Source organism: Dermacentor albipictus, chromosome 1 (assembly GCF_038994185.2).
Source record: "Dermacentor albipictus isolate Rhodes 1998 colony chromosome 1, USDA_Dalb.pri_finalv2, whole genome shotgun sequence".
In the NCBI taxonomy this organism is placed as follows: Eukaryota; Metazoa; Arthropoda; class Arachnida; order Ixodida; family Ixodidae; genus Dermacentor; species Dermacentor albipictus.
In genome coordinates this window covers 40,035,336-40,055,592 of record NC_091821.1, presented here as the reverse complement: position 1 = coordinate 40,055,592, position 20,257 = coordinate 40,035,336, and positions in this window count along the sequence as shown.

The window sequence follows — 20,257 nt, the reverse complement described above, 5'->3', positions numbered from 1 at the left end:
GAGTCAGCGACTCTAGGAGCAAAAAAAAAGAGAGAGAGAAAAAAAAACGGGAAATGGAACTGGAAGATACTTTCTTTTTTTTTTTCGATTAGCCGGCCCACATACACTGCGGGTAAGTTGAATGCGAAAAAAGTCATCCGCTGAAAGAAAGTTTATACGAATGATTCCGAGAGACGCAATTTGAACTGTATTACAGCAAAGCTCTATATGGCTAGGGTTCCATCTATTTTTCGTGTTTCTGTGTCAACAAAAATGTGGGCCAATCCTAGCGATAGTGCAATACGTCCCGACCCTCGGCGGGGGTGAAGCAGGCTCCGAGCACTCCGCCCCTAATAATAACAATAAATAATAATAAATGAAATAAATAAATCAAGATGCATTGTTTCAAGTCGACGGGTATACTGGAATCGTTAGTGACCAGCAGATAGATTCACAAGGAGGCGTTGCCATATATGCAAAGGACAAAGAGAGAGAGAAAATGATAAACGAAAGGCAGGGAGGTTAACCAGGACTGTACCCGGTTGGCTACCCTACACTGGGGGAAGGGGGAAAGGGGAGGGAATGATTAAGAGAAGAACAGAAAATCCATTGTGCATATCGCCGACGCGGTAAAAGTTTTCTAGTTTATATCCATTGACGGTCACTCAGTCCGAATCACAGACGATCGCTCAATTCGGTAGCTTTCAAATATCGCTGCAGCTCTTTTGTGGCCTTTTGTAGCTGCGATATGCAAGGCCATGGAAACAAAATCTTGTTCAAGGTGAACGGTTTTCTATCTATCTGATTTAGAGTTGCGCAGAGGTCATGTCTTTCATTTTCAAAATATTGGCAATAGCACAGTAGGCGTTCTATAGTCTCCTGGACATCGCAGGCATTGCACTCGGCGCTATCAGCCATTCCAATCAAACATGTATATGCACTGGTGAATGCGACGCCCAAGCGTAAGCGGCACAGCATTGCTTTCTCACTTCGCGCCCAGGTAACAGCAGCAGTTGCATAGATGGGTCGAGGCAAAGGACAAAAAGTATGAACAACCATACACCCTTGACTCGTAAGAGGACAATACCACTGACTGAGGAGATGTCTGTGCGGTATAAAATAAAGACGGAATTGTGATATCCTCTGTGTATATATCTCCAGGCTCGCTCACATGCGATACCGAGGAGTTCATGACCATGCGCCTTGCATAGTTTAGCCGTGATGACACTATCTCTGTGATCATCTTTGAAGACTTCAATGTGGACATTTCAAAACCAGACAAGAAATGGTTCACTCATTTCGTGCTAGAAGAGTTTGGTTTGAAGTGCCACATCAATCTAAGTCGCTCAACTACTCAACAACGGTTGTGTATAGATTTTACTTTCAGTGGTGGTCCAGCCAGTTTAGGATTTGGAGCAATTTTTGGAGCAGGAAAAATGTCGTTCTGGAGCAGCTTAGCAGCAGCCACACCCGCATTTTGGAGCAGTTTAGGAGCAGAAAAAAAATGGTCTTTTCGGAACACTTGGAGTCGCACAGCAGTAATTTGTAGCCATTTGGCGAAGCTTGTTATTACGGTGCTATCTGTAAGTGCTGCTCAAGAGCGAAGCAAGACACAATGCCAACAGCGACCAACTTAGCTTGCCTTCCCACGGACGGTATACCATGCACGGTATGTTGCAAACATTATTATTTGGGTAGAGAACTGAATTTTGTAAACCATTCAATCAAATCTTGTAGCCAAACGAGAACGAACATATGCGCCAGGGCGCATGACAGACATACAATCACATATGAGCTAGAACAATTTGCGTCGTGAGGCACAATACAAGAACTGATTGCAAATGTCTCACGTGCATTCCAAATGACATGTGTGTTTTTGTACGCTTTACCGCACTAGACACACTGTGTATTGCACCCAATAACAATGCTAGAAGCTCGACAAGAGAGTATGCGTCTATGAACGTTGTCAAGATGAGATGCCTGCGTAAGGTGTATCGCAAAGATGGCGATGGCGGTCGAGAACAACTTTCGTACCATCCTGTACAGTCGTTTTCGTTGTGAAGTGGTTTCTCGGCTTCCCGTGTGTCGTGTGGCCATGCGAATCAATACGAGTCGATTCGGCGTAAAACGGTAACTTTAGTCGCCGTTACCCGACCGACCTTTCGAAACACTAACCCTTTCTGCCCCAAAAAGCTCAAATCACCAAAGGCCCGTCCGAAACAGCTCCGAAGGCCTGCCGGGACGATTACTAGGCGTATCGGTGCTCGAACTGTAACACGAGCCGTCGGGTGCACGCGTGTATAATTAAGAAATACATACTGTGTCCCGTGATAATTACCTCTTCCCACTCTTGATATGCTTCACCGCAATACATTGTATATGCTTCACCGCGTAACATTGCTACATTGAAGCGAAGCTGATTTTCAGTAGCCGGAATTATGCAAGGCGTCGTGCTTTCCGTGCTTCAAAGCTATTGGCGAGGATTAAAAAGGCGGAGTCGGCGCCATTGCCAACAGCGGCGAATCGTTTTATTGAAAAACACGGCACAAAGCAGCCAGAAGCTTGGTAGTGTAAAGTTTGGAGTCGGGCGTGAATTAGATGGTAGCTGGCCCATGCCATCGTCCAACTCATCCACGCTGAGGACGTTGTTGAAGTGAGAGACTTGTTCTCATCGAGAACGAAGAATATGGGTTTATTTACAGTATCTACATAAGGACGTTGTACTTCATCAGTCTATCATGACTGCGAGAGAAAGCACACTGAGGAACCGCGCAACAGCTCCTTAAATACACTCTGTCCTCCCTAGATCCCTAGGTGAGGGAAAACGTTTGACCAGATTCATCGTAGCCGAGCCGCATTTTGAGGGGGAGGGCTTACACACACACTTCCGCACAGGTTTTACTGCCCCCACCGAGGCGAGACGGTCTTCGCAGAACTGGGTCTTGCCCTAAGGATGCGCCTCTTAATCCCCGAGCTGACCCCCGCAGAATGGCCGCCGTGGTTCTCCAATGTCTTGCGTCTCGAAAGGCGCGTGAGATGGTGCCGCCAAATACATTCCTTCAGGAGCTCCCCCGCTCCCGACAGACCAGGTCGGTGATGGCGAGTTCACTAACAAAGCCTGGTTCGCCAACCTCGTCTCGGCATTCCGGCGACGAAGAGTTGCTGACTCGGCGTATTGTCCTCCTCACAAAGTCAGTCAACGCAGCAGACATTGCGACGCCAAGAGGCTGCGGAATGACGCCTTGTCGTCCTTTCAAAGCAAGTCTCCACAGTAGACCTAGTGGCGCCGTTCGGCTGGAGACTGATGGTCGGTTCCTAGAAAACGCCAACCCCACTGCTGCAGCTGGCTGGGGAAACTTTGGATGTCGCCACCTCTGCAGGCCGTTCCTAACAGTAGCGAATGTCAAAGTAGCTAGGCATAGCCTTGCCGCGGTGGTGGCTACGGCTCCCAGCGCGTAAGAACGCTTGTTCGAGGCGGCGAGATAATCAATATGGCGGCGGTGGTCGCTTCGATCAATGCCGTTTCGGACCTGTGCTCATGGCAAAAAATCCAGAGAATCGGATGGCGAGGGTTTTCTGCGTTCGAAATTTCATACGCTCTGATGCATTGACTCTATGGGGTACCATGGCGGTGCCGCGAAGGCGTCCGAATCACCGGGCATGTGCGAAAAATCGGTCGTTGACTGTAATAGCATAATCCTGCGAAAAACATTGTATTGCCGTGAAAACGCGAAAATACCGAAATTTTGCGCAGTTGGCGCAAATGGCACTTGAGTGAGTGCAGCCAGGAGCAGGCAAGTCGAATTGTGGCAAAATGGCGCAAATAATGCAGTTGGTTCACATAACGCCTATATAAACTTAGAGAAGGGAAACTGCAACATCCACAGTGCAACGGAATGTGGACTACAGCATGCGACCAATAGGTGGCGCTACCAAAATCAAAACTAATATCATCATTATTACGTAGTGAGCAATATGGCCGCTACGGTAGCGGCTGATGGGGTTCGTCGCGCTGCTCGCTCGCTGGTTTAGGGCGCTTTGTTACCGCTTTCGGCGCGGTATTCGTGCTTACGGTACTCTAACATGACTACAGATACCTTTATTATGTCGCCAGGTGACCGAGAGGCCTCAACTGGCCAAAAAAAAAATCTTCAAACAAGTAAACTTACATCGTTTATCGCATGAAGGAAGGAAAAAGTGGAGAAAGAAAGGCAGGGAGGTTAACCAGTTTAACTCAACCGGTTTGCTACCCTACACATGGGAGCGGGATGGGGGAGAGAGAGAGAGAAAGAGAGAGAGAGAGAGAGAGCACATAGCACAGCACACACATCGTCAGCTACAGTCATGGTTAATGATGCAATACATGCCACAATTTTTGTACAGCTCAAAGGGGGTTAATGCTGTCAATCACTGAGTTTACAACATACAGAAACTCAGATAGCCATATGTTTAATTAAATTTACCGCTGAAATTGAGCTTTGTAATTGTGTTCGACCAGAGCAAGGAGAACGATGTTTCAGACGATATTTATGCTGAGCTATCCTCGTACTTCTATTGCGTACAGTGCTGCTTGACGTGTTTCATAGTATACTGTCTGCGTTCAACGATTTCAGCAATATTAAAAAAAAGAAACAGAAGAAGTGCTCGGCAAAGGTGTACTTTCCGCAAGATAAGCTCGAACTGCAATGTTCCATTGTTTTCATAACACATTGGCAAGAGCCACGAAGTGTAAGGGTACAAAAACGTAACGCTAAATTTTGTATCACACATTGTCTGCTCTTGATATTTCTGCTGCACATTTAGTGTTTTCGAGCGGCAGGAAAGGCTTCGACACAAGTGGAGTATTCGTAGAAAAGCGTGGAACGTTGTCGAGACCACAGTGCTTACGAGGACCTTTGCATATATTGTGTGAATAAACAAGGAAACTAAATAAACATATAAGGCCAATTAATGATCGGGGTTCCTTGGAAAATGCAATTTACGGTTTCATGTTGAGAAACATCTCGGTTTGTGTATTCAAACAAGTCAAAGAGGTTGCAAGCAGATGAACATTTCTATTGAGTAACAGAGCGTCAGCCTGGAGCCAACGTTTCAACAAGCAAACATATTTGTGAGGGCCGTGACGAAGACACGTTCCTACTCTGAGGCTGTCCCTGGCTCATCCACTGTTCATTGGCTGAATGTTAAACCAAACTTACTTCGAGTATATTTCACAAAGTTTTGGGGCACACTGCTCATGTTAGTCATTTGCTGTTTGATAAGAAAGAAAATTGTTTTAATGATTTGTTATGTTTGAGAAGCGTGGCCGCCTGTGTGCATTTGCCTTTCCTATAGCTATCTCTTACGGTTGTCGGGATTGGAGGCTCAATCCCGTCGCTCGTGATCCGTTGTCAAGATTGGAGTCCGGCATGAATTAGAAGGCAGCTGGCGCTTGCCGTCGTCCAACTTATCAACGCTGAGGACGTTGATGAAGGGAAGGACTGCTTCTCATCGAGAACTAGGAATATGGGTTTATTTACAATATTTATATCAGTCTAACATGACTGTTTGAGAAAGTACATCAGTCTAACATGACTGCTTGAGAAAGAGTGTCAGTCCAATATGACTGCTCAAGAGAAGTGCGTCGAGCATCCGCACAACAGCAGTTTTTAAACACTCGGTCCTCCGGCCATACAAGGCGGCGAACGTTCGTTTCGTCAACGCAACCTAGCCGCCTCCCGCAGGATGGCCTACGCACACAAAGGCACACACGTTCCAATGTCCGGAGCCGACGTCAGAGGGGCCCCGTAGCACTCGGAGCCATTCCGGGTAGCGCGTTGGGGAGTTTGAAAACAATAGTTGGCCCACCGAACTCATTCCGTCACAAAGTCGATTTTGTGACGCTGTGGCTAGAAGTTGGCGGCGAAGCTCCCGGTATGTTGCCCTCATAGTCGTAAGCGGGTGGCAATCTTGCACCGCAGCTGGCCATTCTTAACTGCGCCGGGAGGTTGCCTTCATAGTCGTAAGTGGGTGGCAATCCTGCACTGCAGGTGGCCATTCTTAACACGGTGCAGGCCTACCCAAGTTATTGATTTCATGCTAACTATACATGAACCTTTTGTAGTTAACAAATGTAAAATAATGCGCGTATCCAGATCTAATTCCAATCCTAGCACTTACCATCTAAATAACGTTCTCTTAGATTTTATGTCATAAATATCTTGGTGTACACATTACAAATAACTTAAGTTCGATCATTAATATAAAATACGTCATTAACAATGCTAATTAGATGCTCGGGTAGTTATAGCGCAACTTTTCCAAAGCACCGTCTACTTCAAAACTACAGTTTTACAAGACTCTAATATGCTCGAAACTTGAATATGCATCGTCCATATGGGACCCCAGTAGCGTTAATCTTGTTACTTTTCTCTACTCGTTTCTTTCTTTCTCATTACAATCATACCACGAGAACCTCAAGGAAAACTAACCTAGTACTTATTCCACTAGCTAACCGACGCAATGTCGCCATTCACTCCCCCACCCTTTCGCTATTTCATAAAAGTTTCCATCGCACCACGCTTCACAACCACTTGATACTGCAACCTCAGTACATTTCAAACCACGTTGATCACCGCAGTAAGATACGAATTTATTCATGTTACACGAAGTCTTGTACAGCGAAGCTGTATACCTCTACCGTCCACGGACATTTTCGTCTCGGCGTGGTCAGCAAAAAAGAAAAAAGAAAAACTCCCCGTACGTAGGCCCATCCCGGCGTTATTGCAATTCCGGGCCGACCCGCGGCGGAGGTGACGCTGGCGTTAAGCACTCCCTATACGTGGGCCGATCCCGGAAATAGTGCGATGCCGGGCCGACCCGCGGCGGAGGTGAAGCAGGAGTTAAGCACTCCCCACAAGTGGGCCGATCCCGAAGATAGTGCAATGCCGGGCCGACCCGCGGCGGAGGTGCATTTCGCCATTAAGGGGTGTTAAGAATGGCGAGCTGCAAGGCAAGATTGCCACCCAGTTACGACTGGGGGACACGACGCGCATCCCCCACTCACCGTCGCTGCAGCTAGGAGGCGTTCGAAGAAGCGGCCTTTGTGCTGAAAACCGCCTCCTTCCACCAGCCCCATCGACATTGTGACGGAACGAGTTCGGTGTGCGAACAATGGTTCCGGAGTTCTCCAGCGCGGACCTGATCTGATACGCATGAACAAGCTGCCGCGCGAAAGCCGTATTTTGGTGCTTCCCATGCCTCGGCCAGCCACAGGAACACGAGCTACCCACGATTGGCACCGAAACTTCCCGGAACGGCACCCCTCCAACGCCGTCGTTGGGCATCGGAATGTGTGTGCCTTTGTGTACGAAAACTGTTCTGCGGAGCGGCAGGAAGTTGGCGATGAGTAAACTAACAGTCGCCGCCTCGTATGGCCGGCGAACCGAGAGTATAAAAACTGTTGTTGTGCGAATGCTGGACACACTTCTCTTGAGCACTCATGTTAGACTGATACACTTCTCTCGTGCAGTCATGTTAGACTGATACTCTTTTTCTCAAGCAGTCATGTTAGACTGATTTAATTTCTGTAAATAAACCCTCATTCCTCGTTCTCGATGAGAAGCAGTTCTTCACTTCATCAACGTCCTCAGCGTTAATAAGTTGGACGACGGCATGGGCCAGCTACCTTCGAATTCATGCCGTACTCCAATCTTGGCAAAGGACCACGGGCGATGGGATTGAGCCCCCCAATCCTGACAACTGGCTGACAGCGGTGAGATGGACTTTGCGACATGGTGCTGTATCTGCGGTGAGTGCTTGGTTCTTGCTTTGACTCTCTAGGCTTCATTTTGTGGTTGTTCTGTTTAACAGTAGGGAAGCTAGATTGTTCAGTGTTAGCTAGGTTGTGTCTTCCTAGCTAGATTTAGAGAGCAGAATCAAGGCAGTAAAGCAGCAATCATGGAGTTAAGGACACTGCTGAGAGACGAATTGTTGATTGTTGGTGAGGAACTTGGCCTAGATGTGAGCAAGGAAATGCTAAAATCGGAATTACTGGAGCTAATTTCCAATCACGCCAGTGAGGAAGATATTGAAATGGGATTGTAACTTCTCAAAAAGAGAGAGAAACGAGAAAGAGGAAGAGATGAACGGGACAGAGAAAAGCGAGAGAGAGAGGAACGCGATAAAGATCGCGAGTTTCAGTTAAGAAAAATGCAACTTGAACTTGAAAGCAAACGTTTGGAGTTGTCTCAAGGAAGTGAAGGCGCTCTGGGACGATCAAGTGAGGCAGAATCGTACCGCATGGACAGGCTATTAAAGCCATTTGAGGTCGGGACCGACATGGGCTTGTTCCTAAGCAATTTTGAAAGGACTTGCGAAAAGATGAACTTCGGCCCGAGTACATGGCCACAGCGGTTGCTGTCTATGTTGCCGTGTGACTGAGTGCACAGGATGCATATGATTATGCAAAAGTTAAGGCTAGTCTCCTGAAGAAATACCGCCTTTCAGCCGGAGCTTTTCGGCGAAGGTTTAGGAGCACAGGCAAGAAAGATAGCGAGGGATATTCGGAGTTTGCATATAGCTTAAAGGCCAACCTAGTCGAGTAGCTTAAAACCGCGGAAGCGTACGACAGCAGAGACATGATCATTGAATGCATGTGTCTAGAGTAGTTTTACAAAACCATCCCCCAAGCTGTGAAACTGTGGGTGCAAGACAGAGGTAATGTAAACACTGTGGAAAGGGCGGCTGAATTAGCCGAAGAGTACGCAACCCGTAGAAAGTTGAACGCCGAGGAAGGAAACTGGGACGGTCGAAATGGACCGCGGAAACCATTTCCGTTCAAAAGGGTTGCGCAGACTAGACGATCGGAGCCTGTAGACATGGCGGAAAAGCCCGCAGAAAAAAGCGAGGAGAAACTTAACGGAGAAACCGCACAAAAAGAACAGAAAAGAAAATTTGCATCTTTTAGACCAATTCGCTGTTACAAATGCCACAAAACTGGGACATATAGCTGTAAACTTCGAGAAGTCTAGCGTAGTTTTCTCCTACGCGGAGGAAAAAGATGAGAATATGGAACTTTTAAGTCCATATCTTCACGACCTGCAAGTTAATGGAAAACCATGCCGAGTGCTAAGAGACAGTGCCGCCACGATGGACGTTGTCCATCCGTCTTACGTGACGGCAGATGACTTCACCGGAGAAGTAGCATGGATAAAACAGGTTGTAGAAGAACACAGTGTGTGTCTGCCCATGGCCAAAGTCAAAATCAGTGGACCATTCGGCGAGCTAGTAAGATCGCGGCGCTTTCGACTGAAAATGCACAAGCTCCTCCAGCGGAAGCAGAAAAGGGGATAACTTCAATACCCGAATCCGAGCTAGGCCCGAGGGACAAAAGAACAGTTGAGGAGAGCCTGCCAGCTGACCAGCTCAATGAGAACGTAGCACTAGAGTGTCAAAGTTCTAGCCTGCAGGAAGAGCAAGCTGACGCACTCACAAGCGAAACAGGGTCGTTATTATCACCGGCCTCAAAGAACTTTGATCAGCTCTTACGTGTGGATAGAGAGTCACTGGCAGCTGAGCAAAGGAATGATGAGAGCTTAGCTAAATTACATGACACAGCTAAAGAAGGCATTGCTAGGCGCAACGTGACGATACATGAGAGAGGAGGATTGTTGTATCGACACTACAGAGATCGAAAGGGTAGGATTTTAGATCAGTTAGTCGTACCTATTAAGTGTAGGGAGGACCTTTTGAGTCTCTGTCATGGAAATGGGTGGTCCGACCACCTAGGCATAAAAAAATCAAAGGAAAGATTGCTTATGGAATACTACTGGTCTGGCTGTTTCAAAGACGTAGAAAACTTTGTAAGATCATGCGACGCCTGCCAGCGTTCTGGTAAACCAGGAGAGACATGGAAAGCTCCACTTAAAGTAGTGCCCTTAATAACAGAGCCTTTCAGACGACTTGTAATAGACACGGTAGGGCCTCTTCCAAAAACAAAATCGGGCTACAGGTACTTGTTTACCATGCTGTGTCCGGCTACCAAGTTTCCAGAAGCAATCCCTTTGAAAGAGCTCAGCTCCACCGAAGTAGTAGACGCGCTTTTGAAAGTGTTTGCACGAGTTGGGTTTCCAGCCGAAATTCAGGCAGATCAAGGGTCAGTATTCACGAGCGCACTGACTTCCACATTCTTGCAAAAGTGCGGGGTAAAGTTAATACACAGTTCTGTCTATCACCCTCAGTCAAACAGTGTAGAGAGGTGGCATTCGGTGCTTAAGCGAGTTTTGCGTGCGCTCTGTTACGAGCACAAGGAGGACTGGGAGAACTGTCTGCCGGCAACATTGTTTGCTTTGCGAACGGTTCCACATGAAGCGACAGCGTTCTCGCCAGCAGAACTAGTGTATGGGAGGATACTCCGTTCTCCACTGAGAATGTTAAGAGAGATGTGGGAGGAAAGAGGGGAGAGTTCAACAGTGGTTGAATACGTGCTAAATTTGCTGGAACGGCTAAGCGCAACCCAAGAACTAGTCGGAAAGAACATGGGAGTAGCTCAAAAGAACGCCAAATTCTTTTACAACAAGAATGCGAGGCTTCGTACGTTTAACGCCGGAGACCAGGTAATGATCCTCAAACCTTCACGAAAGAACAAGCTTGAAGTTCACTGGGACGGGCCCGTTAAAATGTTGCACAAACTTTCAGATACTAACTATGCTTTGAGAATGCCCGGTCGCAGGAAGGAAGTGAGGATATATCACTGTAATTTGATGAAGCCGTATGTAGAGCGGAGCGGAGTTGTTGAACTATGCCATCAAAGAGCCGGATGGCACTAGTACCAAGTTTAAGGAGTATAGGGTGACCTCCAACTCTGAAATCGGCCTAGAAGAAGTAGTAGAACACTCGGTAAGCTCGCAGGCTCTAAGACCCGAGCAGCTAGATGAGCTAAAAGGGGTGTTAGGGGAATATCTCGACAGATTCAGACCGAACTGATAACGCATGAAATTGAGCTGACATCAACCGAACCAGTAAGATCAAAGCCTTACAGGGTGTCTCCAAGACAGAGAGAGATTATGGAGGCAGAGATACAGCGCATGCTAGAGTTGGGAGTTATTGAGCCCGCTGAAAGTGACTACACGTCACCGCTAATACTCGTAGAAACCCCTAACAAGGACCCTCGTCCGTGTGTTGACTACAGGAAGTAGTCACTAGGGATCAGCTGTACCCGATACCCAACATTGAGGAACGAATTGAAAGAGTTAGCGCTGCTAAATACATTTCAACTATAGATCTCGTGCGGGGGTACTGGCAAGTTCCCCTTTCAGAAAGTGCCAGCCGCTATGCCGCATTCATCTCACCTGTAGGCACTTTTCGCCCTCTCGCACTCAGCTTCGGGCTGAAGAACGCGCCGTTTAGCTTCTCTAAAGTAATGGATATTGTCCTAAAAGACTTGCAGGAGTTCGCCTTGCCTTATCTTGATGATGTGGCCATTTTTTCGGACAGCTGGGAACAACACGTATCGCACCTCAAACAGGTGTTCTCACGGTTGAGGGAAGCCGGCTTAACGATGAAAGCGGAAAAGTGTAGGTTTGGTTGTTCGCAGGTGACTTATCTGGGCCATGTTGTCGGTCAGGGCATGAGACGGCCGGCTGAGCTGAAGATAGCTACGATTGAAGAATTTTCTCAGCCGCGCACGAAAACGGGCCTTCGTTCATTTTTGGGACTTGTGGGGTACTATCAACGGTACATTCCGAATTACTCGCAATTGGCAAGTCCATTAACAGACGCCCTCCGAAAGGGAGCACCGAGTAACGTACACTGGGATAAGGACAAAGAGAACGCTTTCCAAAGTTTGAAAACGCTATTGGTTTCTCGCCCTGTGCTTCGCGCGCCAGACTACACAAAGGAATTCATAGTTCAATGCGACGCAAGCGACAGAGGTATGGGCGTGGTTATAGTGTACTATTCTAGTACACTATAGGCGTGGTACTTAGTCAGGTCGGCGACGATAACGAGGAGCATCCTATCCTCTATGCCAGCCGTAAACTAAATGTAAGAGAGGAAGCCTACAGCGCTTCAGAGAAGGAATGTGCTTGTTTAGTTTGGGCCGCCCAGAAGTTGTCGTGTTACTTGTACGGAGCGAAATTCATTTTCGAGACCGACCACTGTCCTCTGACGTGGCTCAATCAAATGTCACACAAGAATGGTCGCTTACTCCGATGGAGCCTCACTCTCCAAGAGTACAACTTCTCCGTTAGATATAAGAAGGGAAAGTTGCATAGCAATGCGGATGGATTGAGCAGGCTAATTTGAATTCTGCGTTTGAGGTCCCGCCTAAATTTTAGTTTTACTAGTGTTAATGTTATTAAGCGAAGAAGATCCCCTCTCATTTAGCAGGATTCCCTCCATGATTGCTGAATTTGTCAGCAGGAATTTGCTTCAGAAATTGGCGTAGCGAAATGCAGCATATTTTTTTGTTTCTGCACTTATGTTGTTTTTTTGTTGTTTTTTTGAAGCCTAGCGGGTCTAAAGTGAGAGCCAATGCACGTCATCTCGGCGCAGAGCCGTGTAGTGGGGTTCATTTTGCAGTTGCCTGTGCTTGTTGGATGTTTTGGGGCGGTGACATCAATACACAAGTGGTCGCTGCGAGCCACGACATCAATCCCCCCACTAACCACCAGCCGTTCTCTTCCTGCCTAGCGGTTGTCAGCGCTAGACAGTCGAGATTTTTCGGGCTATGAAGGCGCTGTTAAGAATGGCGAGCTGCAATGCAGGATTGCCACCCAATTACGACTGGGGAACAAGACGCCCATCCCCCACTCTCCGTCGCTTCAGCTAGGATGCGTTCGATGAAGCGGGGTTTGTGCTGAAAACCGCCGCCATCCTCTAGCCCCATCGCCGTTGTGACGGAATGAGTTCGGCGGGCGAACTATTGTGCCCGAACTCCCCAGCGCGGACCTGATCTGCTACGCGTGCGCGAGCTGCCGCGGGAAAGCCGTTTTTTGTTGCTTCCCACGCGCCGACCGGGACGCAAGACAACGAGCTACCCAGAATGGCTCCGTGCTACCCGGAACGGCTCCCCTCGGACGTCGGCTCCGGACATGGGAATGTGTGTGCCTTTGTGTGCGTAGGCCGTCCTGCGGGAGGCGGCTAGTTTTGCGATGAAACACGAACGTTCGCCGCCTTGTATCGCCGGCGGACCGAGTGTTTAAAAACTGCTGTGGTGCGAATGCTCGACACACTTTTCTTGAGCAGTCATGTTGGACCTACACTCTCTCTGAAGCAGTCATGTTAGACTGATATAAATATTGTAAATAAACCGATATTCCTCGTTCTCGATGAGAAGCAGTTCTTCCCTTCATCAACGTCCTCAGCGTGGATAAGTTGGACGAAAGCATGTGCCAGCTACCTTCGAATTCATGCCGGACTCCACTCTTGACAACGGATCACGAGCGATGGGATTGAGCCCCCAATCCTGACAGTACCCACAATGAGTAGCAAAATGTTTTTGCAACAGTACAATCAAAGAGGGCATGCCGTAACGTTTCTTTCTGTCTGCACTGAGGGCAGTGGTTATTGGAAGATATTCTCAACGCTGCAGTGTGGTTCCGCGGAGGCAAAACGCGCCCACCTGGTCTCCACCCGAAGTCGCGCACCTCGGCACGCACGGCCGATGTGGTTAGCCTGCACCAGTTGACGCTCCTGCGATGCTGCAGATCTTCCTGTGCCAAGTGCTCTATTGCTAGTAATTCGCACACCTCCATGGCTGGTGGGTCAACTACATCTACATCTGGTAAAATTGATCTAATTTATTGAAGGCTACTGCATACATATGTATAAAACGGCGATGCCTGTTCCGCCGTAGGTCCTGTTCTTGTTGCTGATAAACATAGCTTCCTCGGCGTTCATAGGAAATAGTCGACAAGTTTCCTGCCTGGATATTCAGGATTGTTCACGAGGTCGTAAAAACCTCGCAATGCGAGGATTTGATGGAAGCCTCGTGGTGTCTCGCAAGCCTTTCCTAGGTGTCCTTCCGTCCCACACCGTGAGCACACCTTCCGAATTCCTCGGTAGTCGAACATGATCCGATGGCTTTGTATCGACGTAAAATTTGGCACGGGCTTCGGCATTTCCACGCAAATGACCTTTACGCTGATGCCGACAGAGGAACTTTACCCTTACCCTTACTCCCGACACAGGAAGAAGGCTCTACCCGAATCCCTCATGTCACGCTTCCGGATGGTACTCGCAGTGACCACTCGTGAAACATTTGTACAGTCTTTAAACAGCATGGCAGCGAGGTGTTTACTGGCGATGAAGGCAGTTGGTGCAGGAATGATTACGGCGAAAGGCTGAGGGAATTCTGTCGAGCCCTGCCCCAAGTATCACACAACGTCGTACAGCACCTGTGCGAGCCAGCGACACTAGAAGAGCTACGAGCAGTAGTAAAAGACATGAATACCTCCTCTTCACTCGGCCGAGACGGCGTCCCAATTCAGTTTTACGTGCGATTTTTCGATGCCGTGAAAAAAGCGCTTTTGTCCATGGTTAATAAGATCATATCATATGGCATTCAGCCAGCTTCTTTCCGCGATAGCCGGATCATCCTCCACCCCAAGTCATGGCCTTGGTCCATGGTCTTGGCAGTCGATTAGGCTGTTAAACGCGGACTACAAGATAGTCTCGTCAATCCTGGCAAAGGGAATAAGCGGTGTTCTTCCAGACATAATCAGCCAGACGCAGATGTGTAGCGTACCAGGCCAATCATTTTTTTTTCATCTCTAGCATTGACAAGGGATACTTTACCTTCGCTTCTAGGACACAAATTCCGGCATGCTTCGTTTCGCTGGACCGAGCGAAAGCTTTCGATCGTATTGAGTATCGCTATCTATTTGGCGTGCTGGAAGCATTCGGTTTTCCTGCCGAATTCGTAAATAAGATCGGCCTCTTGCACTCGGGCTTATCGGCCAAGCTGCTTGTCAACGGTTGCTAAGCGATTCTTTCCCGGTCACCCAGTGTTCACTGAGCCCTCACCTGTTCGTTCTATGTCTTGACTTTTTGCTGCGCCGCATTTCAGTTTGCCCAGCGATACGTGGCTTTCCCTTGCCAGGCCAGGGAGAGATAAAAGTGTCTGCATATGCAGACGACGTGTCCCTCTCTTTAAGAAACGAAGACAGTTGCTATGCCTTTTTACATTTGTTTAACGATTCCTGTGAATTATCCGGAGCCCGTCTGAATAAAGACAAAAGTAAGGCGATGGCCTTTGGCAACTTTACATCTACCTGTGACGGATAAGTTGAGTGGGTAGCAGGGATTAAAGTCCTGGGAGTAGTTTTCCTCACGTCTGGAGCTCCTCACGTCTGAAGCTCTTTTTCTCAGGAATAAGAACAGGACCTACGGCGGAACAGGCACCGCCATTTTATAAATATGTATGCAGCAGCCTTCAATCAATTCGATCAACTTTACCACATCTAGATGTAGTTTACACACCGGCCACGGAGGTGTGCGAATTACTAGCAATAGAGCACTTGACACAGGAAGATCTGCAGCATTGCAGGAGCGTCAACTGGCGCACGCTAACCACATCGACCGTGCCTGCCGAGGTGCGCGACTTCGGGTGGTGACCAGGTGGGCGCGTTTTGCGTCCGCGGAACCGCACTACAGCGTTGGGAATATCTTCCAATAACCGCTGCCCTGAGTGCAGACAGAAAGAAACGTTACGGCATGCCCTCTTTGATTGTACTGTTGCAAAAACATTTTGCAACTCATTGTGGGTACATGTTCGGTGTACGCATGGATCCGAGAACGCAACCGCGAAGACTCTTCGAAGTTGTCTTGTGGTGCGTGGGAGCATTCGTGTTGCAGCGACAATGAGGTGCTGCGGCAATGCAGGGACGGCCAAAGAGAGCGATGTACCTGTTACTACGCCGCTTACGCAAACACATGTATGAGCAGGCTTGCAGGGACCTGATCAACCTAAATGAAGAACAATGCCTGCGGAAATTGTCGACACGCTTCATAAAACTCCGCAATGAGTGCATTACTGCGCAGGTTTTACCTTACTGAAACGTTAGTTCCCGGCAGGCAACACCTGCCAGGCTTGTATGTAACCTCAATGTTTGTTGTTTCATCGTAACGTGCCCTAGCTGTTGATGCAATGGGACATTGTTCATCACCATCATCATAATCATCATCATCAACATAATCATCATTAGCCTATCATCATTACCCCTGTCCTGCAGCAACCGATTCCAACTAGACACCGCAAACTTCATTTTTTTTTCTTGTATACATCAAGTGCTCAAGTATTTTTCTGATTATGCTTGTTGAAATAAACTTCTCTTCAACGGGCTCCTTAACGCTGTCGCGTTAATAACATTCTTTTCACCTTCGCCACAGTATCCATGTCAAGACAATAAAGCCAACAAAGGTAACTACGTTCTTATTTATTTTTTCTACTCTGACTTTTATTCGCGAGGACACATTCAGCCTCTTCAATTTTCGTGTTCTCGCTACTCGCGGACTGCCAGAGCCAGCCACAGCGCATGCGTTTTTCTTGTGTTGCCCCCAACACCGCGCGGCGCAACTATGGCGCGCTTGTTTTTTTTTTTTTTTTTCTGGCAGGGCTGATTTTGGCCTGGTAGAGATTTCGAGGCTTTCTGGCCAACAGACGAGAAAAAAGAAACAATGGTCGCTCGCCGCCATCATTGTGGGGACTCGACAGATTGCAAGGCGTTCGCTGGAGGGCATCACCTTCACTCCGATGTTATTGCCACCTCTCCGGAAAGTTTTTTGTCTCGCCGGCGTAGGATACCTAGCAGTATGCGTATGGTTCGCTGTGGACCAAGCGTCTTACGTTTTCTTCGATATTCCTTCGGTAGCCACATTAGGTGCCCAAAGTAGGCATTTGATTGTGGCCAACATGCTTTCCTTTACGTTTTTTTTTTTCATTTCGGCGGCCCCATCCCACAAAAGAAAAAAAAAGACATTGTTGTGGCGCAGCGAATTGTCGCATGGTGAAAGTTCGATTTTGTTACTCCTTCTTTTGCGGAACGTAATGGGTCACAGGACTCTTAATTTGCCTGATACTCTTATATTATTGCGATAGCAATTATATGGACACCGCAGGTGCATTCCTGCCGTTGCCGTCACCGTGATGTTCCATATAAACTCCAAGGGCGATAACACGGTCCCCGCGAACCGCATGCTGTATGTGCGAGTAAAAGCGTAGGGGGGCGGGAAGATGGGTGAGCTGGCAATGGTGGCTCAGTCCTGCGTGTGCAAGGGAGAAAAGCTGGGAGGAAGCACGCCGCCTTTCGTCGCGCGCTTCACCGCGCGATGCATCGGGGTGAGTGGAGGGAGCAGCGGCGGCGCGCCTTAGTACCCTGCGAGCTGTGAACCTGTGATGGCGCAACATGTTTATTTGCCTTGTTTGAACCATACAGTGACTTTTGCTTCAATACGTAAATATATTGGCGACATATGTATACTTAAATATCTTTTTGCGAGGTTTTGTGTATACATGCAGTGAACTTTGTTTCCAGACACTTTTTTGGCTTTTATCAAGCTATATCTTCGCATTTCTGATGTATATTTTGCAGAATTCCCTTTTATATGTGCTCTCTGTTGCGACAATAATTTTGGTGCAATTACTCACAATGCACCACCAGTGACAGCTGTTCCTGCGCAATACATTGGAACGAAGGACAGCGTCATCGACATTTTTCCCTGGCCGTTGAGTATGTACAAATATGCAAATAAGGTTCTTGAACAAAGTTGTCCTTCACGTTTTCTTTTTTGTATCAGCGGCATGCACTGCTTCGCTGGTTTCAAACTGATATAGTGCTAAAGTTCATTTGGTATTTTCTTTACTTAACAAATAGGCATAAAAGGTGGAAGCATTAATATAAGTTAATTTCGGTACCAAATTTTTGGTCATACGAATAAATTATTTTATTAAAAAATTCATATTTTACATGTTCTGACAGTGCGTAGCGTTCAATAATTCGTTTGCAGCATCTTTGGCAATGGCAATGCAGTTATTCATGTATTTGATCCCTCGACAAATTCTATAAGGAGCCTTCCCACTCTCCCGCTCTTGTGCCCTCTCCTTAGGAACCACGCTTACAAACGTCAGGCCACAGCGCTCACTCTCTTTGAAGTCTCTCCCTTTACAACCAGCCGCCACCGACAACAACCGCACGTGACGTCACTCTACTAACCCTTTAAAACTAACATGCCGAGGATGACGAGGCCGCCTTTGACGAAGATAGATCCCCCTTTCGAAACGTTGGCTAGCCTTTCTGAGGCACCTCATAAGTGTTACAACCCTTGTCTAACGCTGTGTGATGTGCTACAGCTTCACTGGTCATCCACCTTCAACAGAGTGAAATGGATCCTCTTCTTTGTTGTCATGCCTTGACGCAGATAAAAGAAGGTGAGTAGCGCTGAAGAGGAGGGATAGTGTCAGGATTGGGGGCTCAATCCCATCGTCCGTGGTCCTTTGCCAAGATTGGAGTACGGCATGAATTCGAAGGTAGCTGGCCCATGCCGTCGTCCAACTTATTTACGCTGAGATCGTTGATGAAGTGAAGAACTGCTTCTCATCGAGAACGAGGAAAAGGGTTTATTTACAGAAATTAAATCAGTCTAACATGACTGCTTGAGAAAAAGAGTATCAGTCCAACAGGACTGCATGAGAGAAGTGAATCAGTCTAACATGACTGCTCAAGAGAAGTGTCTCAGTCTAACATGACTGCTCAAGAGAAGTGTCCTCAGCATTCGCACAACCACAGTTTTTATACACTCGATCCGCCGGTCATACGACGCGGCGACTGTTCGTTTTCTCAGCACCAACTCGCCGCTGCTCTGCAGATCAGTTTACAGACACAAAGGCACACACATTCCGGAGCCCAAACGACGGCGTTGGCGGGGTGCCGTTCCGGGAACTATCGACGCCGATCGAGGGTCGCTCGTTGTTCCGTGCCACGCCGAAGCGTGAGAAGCACAAAAATACGTCGTTCCCGCGGCAGCTTGTCCATGCGTGTCAAATCAGCTCCGCGTTGGGGAACTCCGGAATCATTGTTCACGCACCGAACTAGTTCCGTCACAATGTCGAAGGGGCTGGAGGAAGGCGGCGGATTCCAGCGCAAAGGCCGCTTCTTTGAACGCCTCCCAGCTGCAGCGACGGAGAGGGAGAGGTGCGCGTCGTGTCGCCCTGTCGTAACTGTGTGGCAATCTTGTTTCGCAGCTCGCCATTCTTAACAATAGCTAGACTACATACACAAATTGATTTGTTCAACATCTTACTCCTTCGTACTCGTCGCTTAGCGACACTGTCTCTGCACCGCTGGAAAGGAAATGTGCGCGACGTACTCCTTGATGTCTAGACAGCGTACGATGCCCTGAAGTTAGAGCACGGACGCTCGTTAACCGAACTCGCCCTATGGGGTCCGTTGTCTTGGTTGAGAGTTCAGCCTTCTGGGTGCCCCTAGGTAAAATTATTTTCATGGTGTTTCCTGCTGCTGGAGAATTTTATACAATTCACTCACCTTTTATTGCGATAGCCGATATGGACACACAAGGCTAATTTTAGCCATCATCGTCGACGTCGATGTGATGTTCCATATAAAGTCCAAGTGCGATAAGATCCTATCATGCCTCGCACGCCGTATACTGTTGGCGCGAGGCGAAGTATTCGAGGGAGAGCCGAAAAGTATGTTGGCTTGATGCGCGTAGTCCTCCCGCGCGACCAGCGTTAGATAGAGGTCACGAGGTGAAGAGCGTGCGAAAGCGGGAGCGGGAGGTGGCATTGAGCGCACGCCTCCTTCCCTAGCCCTCGCGCGCTCCACATGGAGGAAATATGCGGAGGGCGAACACTTTGGCCGAGCCGAGATTTCTGGTCGCTTCATGTGCTCTGTTTTCACCTGGTGTTGGAAGTCGTGTGATCTCAAGTGACGGAGAGGCGTCGAGGCGAGAGGCACCACGAAGCGTTCGATTCCCCAAGCCAGCGCTCTTAATTGCGCCAGCGGATGTTCGCGATCAAGTGAACATCTGTTCATGTTTGCCTGCGCGCGCGTGACGCAACGCTTGCTAATTTAATTAGCAACGCGAATGTTTACCGAGTCATACAACATAGAAGCAGGGACCTTACTTCGTGCAGTTGGGCAATAGTTTTCCACCGCTATCGATGCTTCGCCGTTCGGGAGAAACCAACTTGTTGTTCCACCTCCATTTTCATTCATTCCATTAATTTGGCACGAAACAAGATCACTGCTGTTATTGGTAGGCATTAGTAGCCGAGCGC